Genomic DNA, 17,728 nt, shown 5'->3' on the forward strand with positions numbered 1-17,728 from the left:
GTCTTTTCTGGTTCCATATAAATTTTAGGATTATTTGTTCCATTTCTTTGAAAAAAATGGGTGGGATTTTGATAGGGATTGCATTAAATGTGTAGATTGCTTTAGGTAGCATAGACATTTTCACAATATTTGTTCTTCCAACGCATGAGCATGGAACATTTTTCCATTTCTTTGTGTCTTCCTCAATTTCTTTTATGGCTACTTTATAGTTTTTGAGTATAGATTCTTTGCCTCTTTGGTTAGGTTTATTCCTAGGTATCTTATGGTTTTGGATGCAATTGTAAATGGGATGGACTCCTTAATTTCTCTTTCTTCTGTCTTGTTGTTGGTGTAGAGAAATGCAACTGATTTCTGTGCATTGATTTTATATCCTGACACTTTACTGAATTCCTGTACAAGTTCTAGCAGATTTGGGAGTGGAGTCTTTTGGGTTTTCCACATACAATATCATATCATCTGCAGAGTGATTGTTTGACTTCTTTGCCGATTTGGATGCCTTTAATTTCTTTTTGTTGTCTGATTGCTGAGGCTAGGACTTCTAGTACTGTGTTGAATAGCAATGGTGATAGTGGACATCCCTTCCATGTTCCTGATCTTAGAGGAAAAGCTCTCAGTTTTTCCCCATTGAGAATGGTATTTGCTGTGGGTTTTTCATAGATGGCTTTGATATTGAGGTATGTGCCCTCTATCTCTACACTTTGAAGAGTTTTGATCAGGAAAGGATGTTGTACTTTGTCAAATGCTTTTTCAGCATCTATTGAGAGTATCATATGTGAACAGACATTTTTCCAAAGAAGACCTGCATATGGCCAAGAGTCTTATGAAAAGATGTTCAACATGACTAATTGTCAGGGAAATGCAAATCAAAACCATAGAGATAGAACCTTTCACCTATGAGAATGACTAAAATAGAAAGGATAAGAGGGGCACCTGGGTAGCTCAGGGGTTAAGCCTCTGCTTTCGGCTCAGGTCATGGTCTCAGGGTCCTGGGATCAAACCCCGCATCCGGCTTCCTGCTTAGCAGGCCTGCTTCCCCTTCTCTCTCTCTGCCTGCCTCTCTGCCTACCTGTGATCTCTCTCTCTTTCAAATAAATAAAATCTTAAAAGAAGATTTTGAAGATTTAAAAATTTAAAGATTTTAAAGATTCAATAGAAATAAATGTTGGTGAGAATGTGGCGAAAAACTTTTGTGCAATGAATGTGGGAATGTAAGTTGGTATAACATTTGAGGAAAAAAGTATGGAGATTCTTCAAAAAAATTTAAAAAAATAGAAAAAAAAAAGTAGAAATACCATATGATCCAGGAATTCCACTGCTGGATATTTACCCAAAGAAAATAAAAACACTAGGGGCACCTGGGTAGCTCAGTGGGTTAAGCCTCTGCCTTTGGCTCGGGTCATGAGCCCAGGGTCCCGGGATTGAGCCCCACATCAGGCTCTCTGCTCAGCGGGGAGCCTGCTTTCCCCTCTCTCTCTGCCTGCCTCTCTGCCTACTTGTGATCTCTCTCTCTCAAAATAAATAAATAAAAATCTTAAAAAAAAAAGAAAAGAAAAACACTAATTTGAGAAGATATTTGCATTGCTATATTTGTTGCACGATTGTTTACGATAGCTAAGATATGTGAGCAATCTCGATGCTCACCATTGAATGAATGGCTAAAGTAGTAGTATATATATTTGATGGATTATTATTCAGCCATAAAAAGGATGAGATCTTGCCATTTGTGAGAACATGGATGGGCCTAGAGGCATTATGCTAAGTGAAATAAGTGAGAGAAAGACAAATACAATATGATTTCATTTATGTATGGAATCTAAAAAATAAACCAAATGAACAAACAAAAAGCAGAAACAGACCCATAAATACGGAGAACAAACTGATGGGTGCTAGAGGTGAGGGGGAAAGGGAGGGATGGGTAAACTAAGTGAAGGGGAGTGAAAAGTACAGAATTTTAGTTGTAGAATAAATAAGTCACAGCATGAATGGTACAATATAGGGAATATGGTCAATGGCATTAGTGATGTATGGCAAAAGTGGTAGTTACACCTGTGGTGATCATAGCATAAAGTGTAGAGTTGTTGAATTAATATGTTGGGGAGAAAAAAAAGAATATGTTCCAGTCAAGAGAAGCATTTGTAAGACTTGGACACATTTTGCTAAATTGTTTTCCAATATTTTGTATTAGAACATTTATATTTTTGTTGGAATGGTTTATATTGCTGCCAGCAGTGCATAGGAGCACTACACAGATTTTGTGACTGTCTTAAGTATTTTTCACTAATAGTTCAACAATGGAATCTCTTATAATTTGCATTTCTGTGAGGTTGAATTGTTTTCTATATATTTGTTTATTGGTTGCATTTCCTCCATTGTAAATTTTCTGCTTATGCCTTTCTCTTTTTTTTTTGTCTTAATGTTTTCTTATTGATTTTGTAGATGTGTTTATAATAAAACGAGTCATGTTTTATTTTGAATATTTTCTGTAACTTACTCTTGGGCTTTTAAATTTGGTTGTTGCATTTATTAACCTATAGAAGGTATACATTTCTATGTGGTGTGTTCACTGTTGGGATTCTTCCATCAGTTCCAAACTTAGTCTTCCTTGCCCAAAGCTGTAATATACATTTACCTTTATGTTATTCTAGGTTTATTGACTTAATGAAAATTATATTCAACTCCCTAAATTATCCAAATTCTTTAACTCTATAGATGTTTGAAGTAATGTAAGAAAAAGAAAATTATGCTTTAATTATTTTGGGGTATTGGAATTAATATGTTAAAAATAACGAGGCAAGAAAATAATTGTTTAGAATATTAAGCTTGGTATTTGGCTATTCTGAGTATATATCATAAACAGTATATAGAATTTTTTCATCAGATGGTGAGGTACAGTGCTGTGGCTTTAAAGAAGTAGTTTACCCATTTGCTGTGGAGTTGATACACTTTGGTTCTTGAGACTTAATCTTTGCTTACAGTTGCAGTATTGTATTCAGCCTTCACCCTCCTGCTTCTTGGGTCTTTGTTACCCAAATTATATAGCACGACTGTAATTTTCTCTTTTCTCTGTTAATAACATCTTCAGTCTTAAATAGATTAAGGGTATAAAGGATGTTTTACATCCAGTCTTCTTCAAAACGGCAACACATTTAATGACTCACCCAGCCTCCAAATTCCACTTGTTGTTTTTTTAACCCATGCAGAGGAGCAGTACTCTGTTACTTTTTTCTATTGGGCTTTAATGTTTGCAGACATTTTTATATCCTTGGTTTCATTTAATCCTCTTGGTTTACCTGTGAAGTTAGCTATTATTCCCATTTTATAGATGAGAAAACTAAGAGTTTGAAGGTCTTTTGACTCCTAGTTAGGTGGCTTTTCTACTGATTTTGTGTCTTTCCCAGATGTACAAATTGGTTTGTCTGGTTAAAGTGTGGTCTAATGACACCAGTGTTCTTTACCCCTTATAAGGCCCCAAGATGCCAAAGCATTATAAAATATAGAAAATTAAAAAAAAAACAAAACATGATTAATACATGGACTAGGACTTTGTATCACAGCTTCAGGATTTAGTAGCGGAGGAGAGCAAAGATCAGTAGAGCAGCGATTCTTTTTTTTTTTTTTTTTTTTAAGATTTTATTTATTTATCTGACAGACAGAAATCACAAGTAGGCAGAGAGGCAGGCAGAGAGAGAGGGGGAGGCAGGCTCCCCGCCGAGCAGAGAGCCTGATGTGGGGCTCGATCCCAGGACCCTGGGATCATGACCTGAGCCAAAGGCAGAGGCTTAACCCACTGAGCCACCCAGGTGCCCCTAGAGCAGCGATTCTTATCACTAATGAGAAGAGGCATAAATTTGACCTAGAAAAGAGTATTAGAGAAAGCATTTGATATCTAACCTCCTACTCTTCCCAGTTATTTTTGAAGTTACTATTATGTTTTGGAGATATTCTTTCTTCTGTTTAACACAGTCCAAATTCATTTTCACTGTTAGGCTTTGAGAAGTGTTTACAGTCCACATTTTGTACAAGATAGTTTTTTTACAGGGTGTGTGAACTCTTAAGAGGAAAATAGCCTGTAGGCTAGCTAACTGAAAGAATAAATAAATCACTTTTAAGGCTGAACAAATTGCATATATATGTGTATTTTACTTTTTTACTTTATTTTTAACCAAGTTATATGAAGAAAGGAAGTAATCATGTTAGCAGTCTTTGTTGTTCAGTTAGAATCACCTGTTTTGTGATTACGGTAGCAATAAAACACTCATTTTGATCTTAGAGGTATCGATTTAGGTATAATGACCCAAATTTGACTAATTGCTTGTGAGTTATGACGAATTTGGCATTTTTGCATAATTTCTACTTGGAGTTTGATAGTCCTGTTAGTCTTTGGCCCAGCAGAGCAATGTAAAATTTGATTAGAAACAACGACAGTTTGGGGAGCTGGCTGGCTCATTTGAAAGAGCATGAGACTTTTGATCTTGGGGTGAATTGGAGCCCCACATTGGGTGTAGAGATTACTAAACAACAACAACAAAAATGATAGTTCTCTTTCCTATTTTTGGATCAAGGAGGTAGCAGGTAACCACTCATGAGCTTTTGTATATATACTTTTTGGTCGTTATTTGACACTAACACTTGTCTGTAACCTAGAGGGCTACCACAGATAGCAAAGTGAAAACCTGTCACAATTAAGTCTTCCCTTGAGTTGGTTTGTTAGTACTTTAGTAGATAGGGATCCAGAAAGGGAGGGTCAGAATAAATAGGGATTAGATCCTGGGGATATGGGATGGTCAGTAGCCAAGACATAATGTTAAGGAAGATGATGGTGGTGATTCTGGGAGTTTGAGGGGTAGGAGGAGTGGGAATCTTGTCAGGGATATGTTGAGATCTCGGCCTCATTCTCACTCTCCCAAGGTGATGCAGAGTCTCTGGAAGAGGGGTCTTATCCTGAGCACCCAGATCTCTAGCCTCCATTCTAGTCCCTGAAGCAGTGGTCCTCACCTGGGGGTAACCCTCTACCCTTCCCTGGGGGCATTTGGCATTGTCTGGAGATACATTTTAATCATTGTAATTGAGGGTCTGCTGATTTTATGTAGTGCAGAGAGGCCAGATATGCTGTTCAGCACCCTGCTACGTACAGGACATGCTTCATTACAAAGAATGGCCTTGTCCCAAATATGACTAGTACCACGGTTAAGAAATCCTGCCTGAAGCATCACAAATAACTCTGGGTTTTTCCTGACCTGATGGAGATGTGGAGGGCAGCTAGGATACATGGAGCTCCTGGACACCATTCTGACTTCTGTTATGGAGGAAAGCTTGAGAACTGAAGGGAACAAAAACTAGGACAGGAAAAGAATGGTGAGAATGATCGTCATCCAGGAGCAGTGCAGCAGATTAGAAGCAACAAATTAGAAAGAGAGGAAATAGATTTGTCAGAACCTGGCACCCTGTTTTAATAATCAGTAAGAGTCTGACATCAATTGAGATGACTATAAAAAGCAAGCTCAATAAAACTGCAGCTTGAAGCAATAACCCAGGAACATGTACCGAACAGTCTTCAATGATCATGATAATGGCTGTGAATGATTCTTTAAGTTAAATTATGTTTAATATGCTATTTTAAGACAAATTTAGACAATTTCAAAAAGATTCCTGCCAAAATAGTTACAAGTTATATATATATCTATATATCTGTGTATAGATATTTCCATCACAGAATTGAGGTTACAGCAAACTGTTGCTCCCCAAATTAGAGAGATACAGACAGAGAATCACAACTTAACCAGAGCAGAAGTCCAGGAGCAGACATCTCTGTGGGACCAGTACCAGTTGCTTTAATCAATACATCCTGTCCATCTTTCAATTAAACTTACAAGACATACTTAAAGACAAAAAACGCAGTTTGGAGAAACAAAGCAAGCATCAGAACCAAACCAAGATATGGTAGGGATGTTGGAATTATTGAACCAGGAATTTGAAACAGCTGTCATTAATATGCTAACGGCTGTAAATGGAAAAAGTGGTAACATGCAGGAATAGATGAGAAATGTAAGCAGAAAGAAACTTTAAGTAAGTATCGAAAAGAAATAGTAGAAATAAAACACGCTATAACAGAAATGAAGAATTGCTTTGATGGGCTTATCAGTAAACTGAATATAGGTGAGAAAAGAATCATTCAGCTTAAAGAAATGTCAGTAACAATTACAAAGAGAAAAAAACTAAAGGAAATGAATAGAATATCCAAGAAATGGGCAGTTACAAAACGTGTAACACATAATGGAAATACCGGAAGGAAAAGGAGAGAAAGGAACAGAAAAAATACTTGAGGTCATAGCTGAGGATTTCCCAAAAGTGATGATAGATCCCAAACCACAGATCAGAAAATTCAGAGAAGTAGTAAGCAGACGAATAAGAAAAAAAATATACACTTAGATATATATTCAAACTGCAGAAACATCAAAGGGAAGATAGTGAAAGAAGTTGCGGGGTGGGGAATACCCACCTTACCTAGAAAGGGACAAAGACAAATATTACATAGTACTTCTCTTCAGAAACCATACAAGCAAGCAAGGAAAAACTATCAGAATTCTGTATGCAGTGCGGTTAACCTTCAGAAGTGAAGGAGAAATAAAGACTTTCTCAGACAAGCAGAACTAAGGAAATTTATTACCAGATTATGTTAAATGTTAAAAGAAGTTAAAATGTTAAAGAAGTTTTCCAGAGAGAAGGGATATGATATATAGAGAAACTCAGATCTACATAAAGGAAAAATGTTCGAGAAGGAATAAATAAAGGGGCTTCTTGTTTCCTTCTCCTGAGGTACTGTGCCATGTCCAACACCCAGAACCCCTATCCATGCTGAATAATGCAGATATAGAGCATGGTGGATTGTTAGCTTAATAAAGAAAGAGTAGACATGCTTTCTTGTCCTACAGCTGCAGCTTCCTCATTTGAAAATACCAGAGTAGATATAGTGGGTTCTCTGACTTATGGGAAAGAAGAATCTATTCCAAAGACTTTAGGCAAAACTATAAATAAGAAATGAAAATATGATGAAAACTATCTTCCTCTCAGCTGTATAAATGTTAACATACCATATGTCTTATGCAACAGAACAAATACAGTATTGTAATGCCACTTAAGTTGTGTCTTCTTGAGACCAATCATTCAGAGATTACAGAAAAGGAATTATATTAAATGTAGACAGAATAAGCTTTCAAAAAGCCAAAATTGTTACAGCTTTTCTTACTAGAAATGGAAAAGCCACTGAAGCGTCCTATGTTTTTATTTCTAATAAAGTAAGTATTAATGATATTAACCTAAAAAATATAACTACCAGTATTTCGCCAGCAGAAATAGGTCTCTTTGGGAATAGTAGAGAATTGCAAAAGCATAGCCATGCCCAGAGAACATGGACAAGGAAAAGAACTCTCTTTTATAGAGGAAAAGGGAGAGTTGGTAGGCTGTTAGAAACAAAAAGTCCATAGGGAGTAAACTGGGAGTAGAAGTATCGTGGCTTTTCATTGCCTCTCTTTCTGGGCTGTTTCTGGGAGAGAAGGAAAAACTTTCTTTTTCCTGCTGGGGTAGTAAAATAGGCCCTTTTCTTCCTGTTGGATCTGCAGTTGACAGGAATGATAGGCCTTGAGAGCTCCCCCTGTCAGCCTCCTGAGTCCATTCTGAATGAGGTTTTCCTATTATTAGTGTTAACAATGGCTATAACCTGCACAAATAAAGTCTTTTGGTATCTGTCACCCTCCCCCACACTTTTTTTTTTTTTTTAAAGAGTTCTTGAGATCAAAAATCGAGAAAATCACTGTGGATTATACCTAGCTGTGATTGGTTCATTTCTTGCTAGGATCTCATGAGGAGCCCTTGGTAGGGAATTTGAAGCACCTGTTTAAGTCCCTGGCTGAGCCTAGGTTTGGGACCTTTTAACCTATTTAGCTTATGTTTGGTGACCTGAAGGGCTTTTTAGTGTTTATTTTGTTATTTTTTTCTTTTCTTCTCCTAATCTTTTTTTCTTTTTCTTCTCCTCCTCCTTCTTTTAACATTTTGTGATTTTCTTTTTTTCTTCTTTTTTATTATTCACTGTACAATATAGGGGACAGGGTGGAGGATAGGGTGGAAGGATAACTGGTGGACCTCAGTGGGGAACTGTGGGAGACAGTGTGGGGGTAGTAGTAGGCTGTGGGGGACAGGGTGGGTGAGTCTCCATTTATGCTGTGCATGAGGGCCTGTCTGTGGAATGACCTGCAACAATAACTGAGAATTTTCCAAAATTAATAATAGGCAATAAACCATAGACCCAGGAAGTTCAGAGAATACTCATGCAGGACTTATGCTAAAAAAAAATCTATATCTAGTTATATTCAAATTTTAGGAAATTAAAAACAGAAAATCTTGAAGTAGGCCAGGGGGAAAACACCTTGGGATATCAAGGATAAGAATTAGATTGGATTTCTTTTCAGATATCATATAAGCTAGAAAAGAATGAATAAGAAAAGTGTAATATTTATAGTGCTGAAAGAAAAAAAATAGAATTTTGTGTACAAGTAAAATTATCAAATTAGCCTTCAAAAATGAATGAGAACTACTTAAAAATTGGAGGAATTTGTCTCCAGTAAGCCTACTTCACAAGAAACATTAAAAAAATTCCTCAGGGGCGCCTGGGTGGCTCAGTGGGTTAGAGCTTCTGCCTTCGGCTCAGGTCATGATCTCAGGGTCCTGGGATCGAGCCCCACATCGGGCTCTCTGCTCAGCAGGGAGCCTGCTCCCCACACCTCCCCGCCTGCCTCTCTGCCTACTTGTGATCTCTGTCTGTCAAATAAATAAATAAAATCTAAAAAAAAAAAAAAAATTCCTCAGAAAGAAAGATGATAAAGGTCAGCAACTAGGATCTACATAAAGGAGTGTTAGAGAAAAATAAATGAAGATAAATATAATTATTCTTAACTGATCTAATAGTTTAATAACAGGAACAAAGTATTTGGTGATTTTAGCTTATGGAGAATAGAAATTAATGAGAATATATTATAAAGCATATGAAGGAGAAATTGAGAATAGTCTGTTATTAGGTCCTTCCACTAGCCGTGAAGTACAGTGTTATTTGACACTTGCCTTGGTTTAGTTGTGCATGTGTAATGCAAACTGTAGGGCAACCACTGAAAAACATTTAACAAGTATGATTGATATGCTAAGAGGGGAAAAAAGGATTTTAAGGCATTGAAACTCTTCTCCATGATACTGTAATTGTGAATACATGTAATTATACATTTGTCAAAACTCAAATGTACAACACAAAAAGTGAACCTAATAGCAAACTATGGCATTTGGCTAATGTATCAATTTTGGCTTATCAATTGTAACAAATACACCAGGCTAATGTAAGATACTGGTTATAAATGAAACTGTATGTGGGGCTTGTGAAGGGCTATATAACCTTCCAAATAAAATGACTACTTATTTTACCGTAAAACTGTTTGGGGGTAGTAGAAAAATTGCAATTCAGGACACGCAGGCTATGGAAAACCATAGGCAAGTCTGGAGAATGAGAGGAAGGTTACTTTATAGAGAAAAAGAAGAGGAGAGACGGCTTTGAAGGAAAGTGTGTTGGAGGAAAGCAGGAGTTTAAGGTGGTGATGTTACTGCGAGTTATATGGAAAAGGAAAGAAGCCTCAGTTCTTTTTTCACTGCATAATATAGAATTATCAACTTTTTCTTTTGCATGAGTCCTCAGGAGGCCACATTTGAATCACAGGCCTAGATTTATACAATAATGAGCCAACTCTACATGTCCTTTCCTAAAATGTTTTAAAAATGATGCTCGGGATAGGAAACTGCATTATTTCTATACTAGAGACATAGGTCAAAGAAGGACAAGGAGCTGCTTTCTGCAGGAGCACAACAAGCACAATGTACTTCTCTCCAACTCTGTTGCAACCACAAACCAAACCACCCTCTAGATGGGTGGCATGGGGTTGTCTCCAGGTGGTGCTCTGTTAGGGCTCTCCATCAGGATGTCTAAGGTCCATCCTCCTTGTCACTCATGCCTAGTTTCCTGCCTAACAGTGATGTTTCTCATCATCTGAATTGTGATAGTTTCTTATTGGCTGGGCTCTTGCTTGGCAAGGAGAAGTCTTCCTCCTTGTTGGAATGGTAAATTAAATTTCTTCCTGTCCAGGGATGTGAAGTAAGCTGTAATGAAAAGTCCCATCAGGGCTTCCTGACTCCGTCCAAAATGAGGTTTCCCTCAATTAATATTCACAGCTATATGGGAATTCTCTGTACTTTCTACTTAATTTTTCTATAAACCAGAAACTATTTAAAAAAGTTTATTAAGAAAAAAAAAACCAACTTGTCAAGTCTTTAAAGAAATAAAGCAAAGTACCGAATTTCTCAGTTCTGTGGAACAACAGATTCAATAGACCTTAATTTCTTTTTTTATTTTTTAAATTTTTAAATTAATTTTTATTTTTTATTAAAAAATTTTATTATGTTAAGTTAGTCACCATACAGTATATCATTAGTTTTTGATGTAGTGTTCCATGTTTCATTGTTTGCATGTAACATCCAGTGCTCCATGCAGTATGTGCCCTTAATTTCCAAAAGGGATGCTAAGACAGTTTTTGAAATTCCTTTTGTAAGCATAAGATAATAATATTTGGAGTATTTATTCAGTTTTGTATCAGTAGGACTTACAGGACAAAGATGCTGTCACATATACCAATATTTTTTATTTTCTCTCTTAGTTTCTTATATGTTCTAATCACTATTATAAATCACTAAATCACTATTATAAAAAATTCCTCTTAGTTTCTTATAGGTTTTTTCCTCTTAGTTTCTTATATGTTCTAATATATCACTATTATAAAAAATTCCTCACAATTGTGAGGAAAATATCAGTGCTGGAAACAGGAAAGGAACCTTAACATATATTTGGAAATTAAAAGAGCTGAAAATCTGCAGATGTTTCAAGTTAGAATGGTGTTGATACAGGCGATGCTGACCTGCCATCATCTAATAGGGGTTGGCACACTTTTTCTGAAAGGGTGATTAGTAAATACTTTATAAGTATTTTGGGCCTTAAAGTCTCTATTACAACTACTCAATTCTGTTGCAGTAAGAAAACAGTAATAGACAACATGGAAATGAGTTTGCGTGCACCAATAAAACTTTATTTATAAAAACAGGTGTATTTCTTGGTTGCTATAGTTTGCTGACTCCTGATCTAAAACAGGCACCAGGGAATGTCAGTGAATAAGTAAGTGAAGGGATTCCACAAAAGAAACCTCAGTAAATTCCCCAATTAGGACATTTATGGGCTATATTCTCTGACCAAAACAAGTAAACATATTGGACTAAGAATAAAGCTAGTAAATACTGGAATTTAATAATCACAATAATCATCATCATAATAAAGCTCAACAACAAACTGTTAAACTGTGGAATTCTTTAAAGCCTTCTAAAGTTAATCTTGGGTTAAAGAAGAAATCAAAACTGCAACTACAAATCGCTTATAAATGAAGAGTGAACCCATTGCATGTCAAAATCAATGGTGTGACCAACATTATAGATAAGAAAAGTAGTGGCTTTAAAGGAAGACTGAAACAAATGAACTAATTATTCAATCTAGATAGATAGGAAAAACAACAACAACAACAACAAAATATAACCCAAGCAAGAGGAATTGACAAATGTTGAAGCTACGGGTTGACGCTATAGGTAATAAACACCTCTCCTGAAAAAAGGAGGTAGAATTTACAGCTTATATCACGGCCTGTTATTATAAAGGCTCATTAAAACAGAAAGCATTCACAAGTCTAACCATGAAAAAAAGATACTTACAAATACTCAAGACAGTGGCAGAGATGATAAAACCACAGCTATATAAGAAAGTAGTATGATGTTAAATTTGAAAATCAGAATGATATATCTAACTTTCTGAAACATATACTAAAATTATCTAAAGAAGAGTTATAAAACATGGTCCTATTACCATGAAGGAAATTCTCAAACAATCATACATAATGATGTACTAGATATAGATGGTTTTACAAGCAAGCAACAGGAAACATACAAGGAATAGAACATTTCTATACTATTTAAATAACTACGAGATAGCAAATATGGAAAACTTTAAATTCTTTGTGTAAGGCCAGAACAGCACTCTGGATACAGTAAGTGCTCAATAATACTTGTGCACTGCTGAATGCTTCTTGATACTACAAAAATGAGCAAAGAAATATAAGAGAAGGTAATTTCTAATTAATTGAAAATAAGATTTAAGATGTAAAACTCTTAAAGTAGAAGTGAATCAAATCTAGGAATGTTTGAAGAACTAATAAAATGGAACCAAGCGGGGTGCCTGGGTGACTCAGTCGGTAAAGCATCTGCCTTTGGCTCAAGTCATGATCTTAGGGTCTTGGGATCTAGCCTAGTATTGGGTTTCCTTGTTAGTGGGGAGCCTGCTTCTCCCTCTCCATCTGCAGCTCCCCCTGCTTGTGCTCTCTCTCACTCTCTCAAAGAAAGAAAGAAAGAAAAAGGAAGAAAGGATAAAAGAAAGAAAACAACTTAAAAATATGGAACCAAGTAATGTTTATTCCTAGAATATAAACTAATTCATTAATAGGAAATTTATTTTTTTAATCCACTGTATTAATAGATTAAAAAAGTTATCTCAAAAGTTGAGAAAATATTTGGTAGATTTCACTGTCCATTCCTAATTTTAAAAATAAACTTTTGGGGCACCTGGGTGGCTCAGTTGGTTAAGCAACTGCCTTTGGCTCAGGTCATGACACCAGGGTCCTGGGATCGAGGCCCACATTGGGCTCCCTTGTCAGTAGGGAGCCTGCTTCTCCCTCTTCCTCTGTTGCTCTGCCTGCTTGTGTGTCTCTCTCTCAGTCAAATATTAAATAAAATCTTAAAAAAAAAAACTTTCAACAAACTAAGGATAGAAAGCTATTTTCTGTAACATAATTATTAGCTATGTAGTATCAATAGTAAACATCCTACTTAATGATACAGGGCTAGAACATGTATTCTCAACAGAAACAATAACTGAAAATTAACCCTTGAGGGGACAAAAAATATCTTTTAACTTTTATGTGTAAAGTACAGATATACATATAGTACATTATATAGACATTCAGTATATTTATGATATTAGAATTTCTTTAGGGCAGTTAGGCTAAAAAGCCTCCTCACAGAGGCAGTAATGAAAAACAGGTTGAGAAACTTCTAGAGGATTGCCTTTTTTAAAATTGAAAATTTTAATTAATTAGTTATTTATTTTTTAAGATTTTATTTGACAGAGATCACAAGTAGGCAGAGAGGCAGGCAGAGAGAGGAGGAAGCAGGCTCCCCACTGAGCAGAGAGCCTGATGCGGGGCTCGATCCCAGGATCCTGTGATCATGACCTGAGCTGAAGGCAGAGGCTTTAACCCACTGAGCCACCCAGGTGCCCCTAAAATTTAAATTAAAAAAAAAAATTAATATGTAGTATATTACTGGTTTCAGAGGTGCAGGTCTGTGATTCATCAGTCTTATATAATGCCCAGTGTTTGTTACATTATATGCCCCCTCTTAATGTCCATTATCCAGTTACCCCATCCAGACCCCTCTCCCCTCCAGCAACCCTCGGTTTGTTTCCTAGGTTTGTCATTTATGGTTTGTCTCCCTCTCTGGTTTGGTCCTGTTTTATTTTTTCCTCTCTTACCCTATGATCTCCTCTTTAGTTTCTTAAATTTCACATATCAATGAGGTCATGTTAATTGTCTTTCTTTAACTTATTTCACTTAGCTTAGTACTCTCTAGTTGCATTAACATCCTTGCAAATGTCAAGATTTCATTTTTTTTTTAAGATTTTATTTATTTATTTGACAGAGATCACAAGTAGGCAGAGAGGCAGGCAGAGAGTGGGGCGGGGGTGGGGGGGGAAGCAGGCTCTCTGCTGAGCAGAGAGCCTGATGTGGGGCTTGATCCCAGGACCTGAGATCACGACCTGAGCCAAAGGCAGAGTCTTAACCCACTGAGCCACCCAGGCACCCCAAGATTTCATTTTTTGATGGCTGTGTAATATTCCTTTTTATACACACACACATACACATATACATAGACATATACATATACCACATCTTTATCCATTCATCTATTGATGGGCATCTAGGTTCTTTCCATAGTTTGGCTATTGTGGACATTGCTGCTATAAAATTTGGGGTACAAGTGCCCATTCAGATCACTACATTTGTCATCTTTGGGGTAAATACCCAGCAGTGCAATTGCTGGGTCATAGGGTAGCTCTATTTTCAACTTTGTAAGGAACCGCCATACTGTTTGCCAGAGTGGCTGTACCAGCTTTCATTCCCACCAACAGTGTAGGAGGGTTCTCATTTCTCCGCATTCTTGCCAACATCTGTTATTTCCTGACTTGTTAATTTTAGCCATTCTGACTGGTGTGAGGTGGTATCTTACTGTGGTTTTGATTCTATTTCCCTGATGCTGAGTGATGTGGAGCATTTTTTCATGTGTCTGTTGGTCATTTGTATGTCTCTTTGGATATATTTCTGTTCCTGTCTTCTGCCCATATCTTGATTGGATTATTTATTCTTTGGGTGTTGAGTTTGATAAAATTTTTATAAATTTTGGATACTAGCCCTTTACCTGATACGTCATTTGCAAATATCTTCTCCCATTATGTTGGCTATCTTTCTGTTTTGTTGACTCTTCCCTTTGCTGTGCAAAATCTTTTTATCTTGTTGAAGTCCCAATAGTTCATTTTTGCCTTTGTTTCCCTTGCCTTTGGAGATATGTCTAGCAAGTAGTTTTTGCGGCTGAGGTTTAACAGTTTGCTGCCTGTGTTCTCTAGGATTTTGATGAATTCCTATCTCACATTTAGGTCTTTTATCCATTTTGAGTCTGTTTTTGTGTGTGGTATAAGGAAATGGTCCAGTTTCATTCTTCTGCATGTGGCTGTCCAATTTTCCCAAAACATTTGTTGAAGAGATTGTCTTTTTTCTCTTGGATATTCTTTCCTATGTCGTCGAAGATTAGTTGACCATAGAGTTAAGGGTCCATTTCTGGATTCTCTGTTGTTTTCCATTGATCTGTGTTCCATCTTGATGATTGTAGCTTACCTTTTATTGTTAGAAATAAGACAAAGATACTTGCTAATACTATAGTTATTCAGCATTGTTTTAGAAGTTATAGCAAATGCAGTAAGGCAGTTAAAATAAGTAACACATAAATATTGAAGAATAAAAGCCAAAATTATTGTTGTATTTTCAGGTAATAAGATTTTCTACAGAGAAAACATAATAGATGACTGGAAAATGATTTCAGTTGAGAGAGACTCAGTGTCCAGGAGGTTGACTAGCTTCAAGATAGTTACATGGGCTTCTCTGAACAGAGCTGAATAGTTTATTGTCAGTTACAAGTGATTTGAATAAGTGGGAAGTTTCAGTATTATAGATAGTTAATGTAATTGATACATTTGTTCATTTAACAAGTATGTGTTGAGCGTCAGTATATCCAGATGAATGTTCTAAGTACTGGGTATATAGCAATACATGGAAATATAAAAACCTGTTCTCTCCTGGTACTTATAGTCTAGTCAGTGGAGATAGAGAAAGAAGCAGGAATATAGTATGTCAGGGTGTTGATAATCCCATCACAATTTTCATAGGGTTGTTTTAAGAATCTTACTCAATATTTTAAACAAGATTTTATTTATTTATTTAGAGAGAATGAGTTGGGGGTACGGGGTGAGGAAGAGGGTGACAGAGAATCCCAAGCAGACTCCATGCTGAGCATAGAGCCTGACATGACCCTGCAATCATGACCTGAGCTGAAATCAAGAGAATCTTAACTGACCGAGCCACCCAGGTACCCCACACAATATTTTAAAGTTCATTTATATCAATATCTGTGACAGAATGGCTAAAATAACTCATTAAAAATTAATTGTCCTAGTGGACATTTAAATAAAATACAGAAATCAAATCATTATGTTATAGTTGCAAAATAGATCAGTGGGACAAAATATAGAGAAGTGCAGAAACAGTCTTAAAATGATAATTTTTGTTACTGATAAAAGTGACTTTCCAGATCAGTGGAGAAAACAGTGGATTGTTCAGTGAAATAGTATTTGGTCAACTAGCTATTTAGTACCCCAAAATAGATTCCTAATGAGTTAAGTAATTAAGCAGATAACAACAGTATTAAAGTACCAGAAACATAACTTTTTTTTTTTTAAAAGATTTTATTTATTTATTTGACAGAGAGAGATCACAAGCAGGAAGAGAGGCAAGCAGAGAGAGGGGAGGAAGCAGGCTCCCCGCAGAGCAGAGAGCCCGATGCGGGGCTCGATCCCAGGACCCCGAGATCATGACCTGAGCCAAAGGCAGCTGCTTAACCACTGAGCCACCCAGGCGCCCCCAGAAACATAACTTTTAAAGCATGATTCTATAAGTAGCAAGGAAAGGGTCCATTGGTTTGACATTAAAAAAGACTCAGAATTTCCCAAGGGCAAAGACCACCATAAGCAATGTGAAAAAAACAAATGATAAACTGGGGAAGATATTGACAGTGTATATAAGGGGACAGAGAGTTAATGTTTTTACTAGAGATCTTAAAATCTAGGAAAATAAATCTAATGCAGAATTGCAAAGATCATAAAAATGGAATTCATCCACAATGCAAGTTCAGACTATTTATTTTATTTTGCCTACCAGATTGCTACAAATTAAATAGATTGCTACTACCCAGTGTCCCTGGTGGGAGGTTGTGTTTTTTAAAGATTTTTTTTTTTTTTTAATTTATTTATTTGACAGAGAGAGATCACAAGCAGGCAGAGAGGCAGGCAGAGAGACAGGAGGAAGCAGGCTCCCTGTTGAGCAGAGAGCCCGATGCAGGACTTGATCCCAGGACTCTGAGATCATGACCTGAGCCAAAGGCAGCGGCTTAACCCACTGAGCCACCCAGGAGCCCGGGAGGTTGTGTTGATAAACTTTTCTGCAGGCCAGTTTGGTGATACATACATGTTAAATCCACATCTTTTGACTGGAAGTTCCTCTTTGAATGTACTGCAGCGCAATGATTGGATAAATGTGCAAAAAATGTTTTATAGAAAAATGTTCATTGTCGTGTTCATAATAGAAATAATTAGAAATTGTCTAAATGTCATTTTGACTATACATCCATACAGTGGAACGCTAAGCAGCCTGAAAATAATGTAGATTTATACTTGCCAACATGGGAAGATGTCTGTCATGTAGTTTACATGTTAAAAAAAAAAAAGGTTGCAAATGTATGCCTAGCATGCTATAATTTTATAAAGCACATATAACTATACCTACATATATGACCTGGTTGATGAAGACAGTATTTTTTTAAAATTTTTATAATTTTTTTATTTATGAGAGAGAGTTTGGGGGGAAGGGGTGAGTGGGTAGGAGCAGAGGAAGAGGGACAAGCAGACTCTGAGCAGAGAGGGGATCCTGACTTGGGGCTTGATCTCATGACCCTGAGATCATGACCTGAGCTGAAACCAAGAATTGGGTGCTTATCCAACTGAGCCACCTAGGCACCCCCTGATTAAGACAGTTAGAATGTATGAACCAACAAGGTTGAAAGTGGTTCTAGGAGTGATGATTTAAATTTTCTTCTTATAGTTTAGAAAGAATATTTAGACATTTCTGTGGTAGAGTGCCTATCCTTTTAATAATCAGAGTGGAAA

At 36.6% G+C, this 17,728-nt stretch overlaps 1 protein-coding gene across 3 annotated transcripts in view; it reads left to right on the forward strand.

Moving 5' to 3' along the window:
- The window catches only part of EXOC2 (exocyst complex component 2), a 269,449-nt gene that overhangs the window by 16,622 nt on the left and 235,099 nt on the right, over positions 1-17,728 (forward strand). The window lies entirely within an intron of this gene.

This window comes from Lutra lutra, chromosome 6 (assembly GCF_902655055.1).
Source record: "Lutra lutra chromosome 6, mLutLut1.2, whole genome shotgun sequence".
In the NCBI taxonomy this organism is placed as follows: domain Eukaryota; kingdom Metazoa; phylum Chordata; class Mammalia; order Carnivora; family Mustelidae; genus Lutra; species Lutra lutra.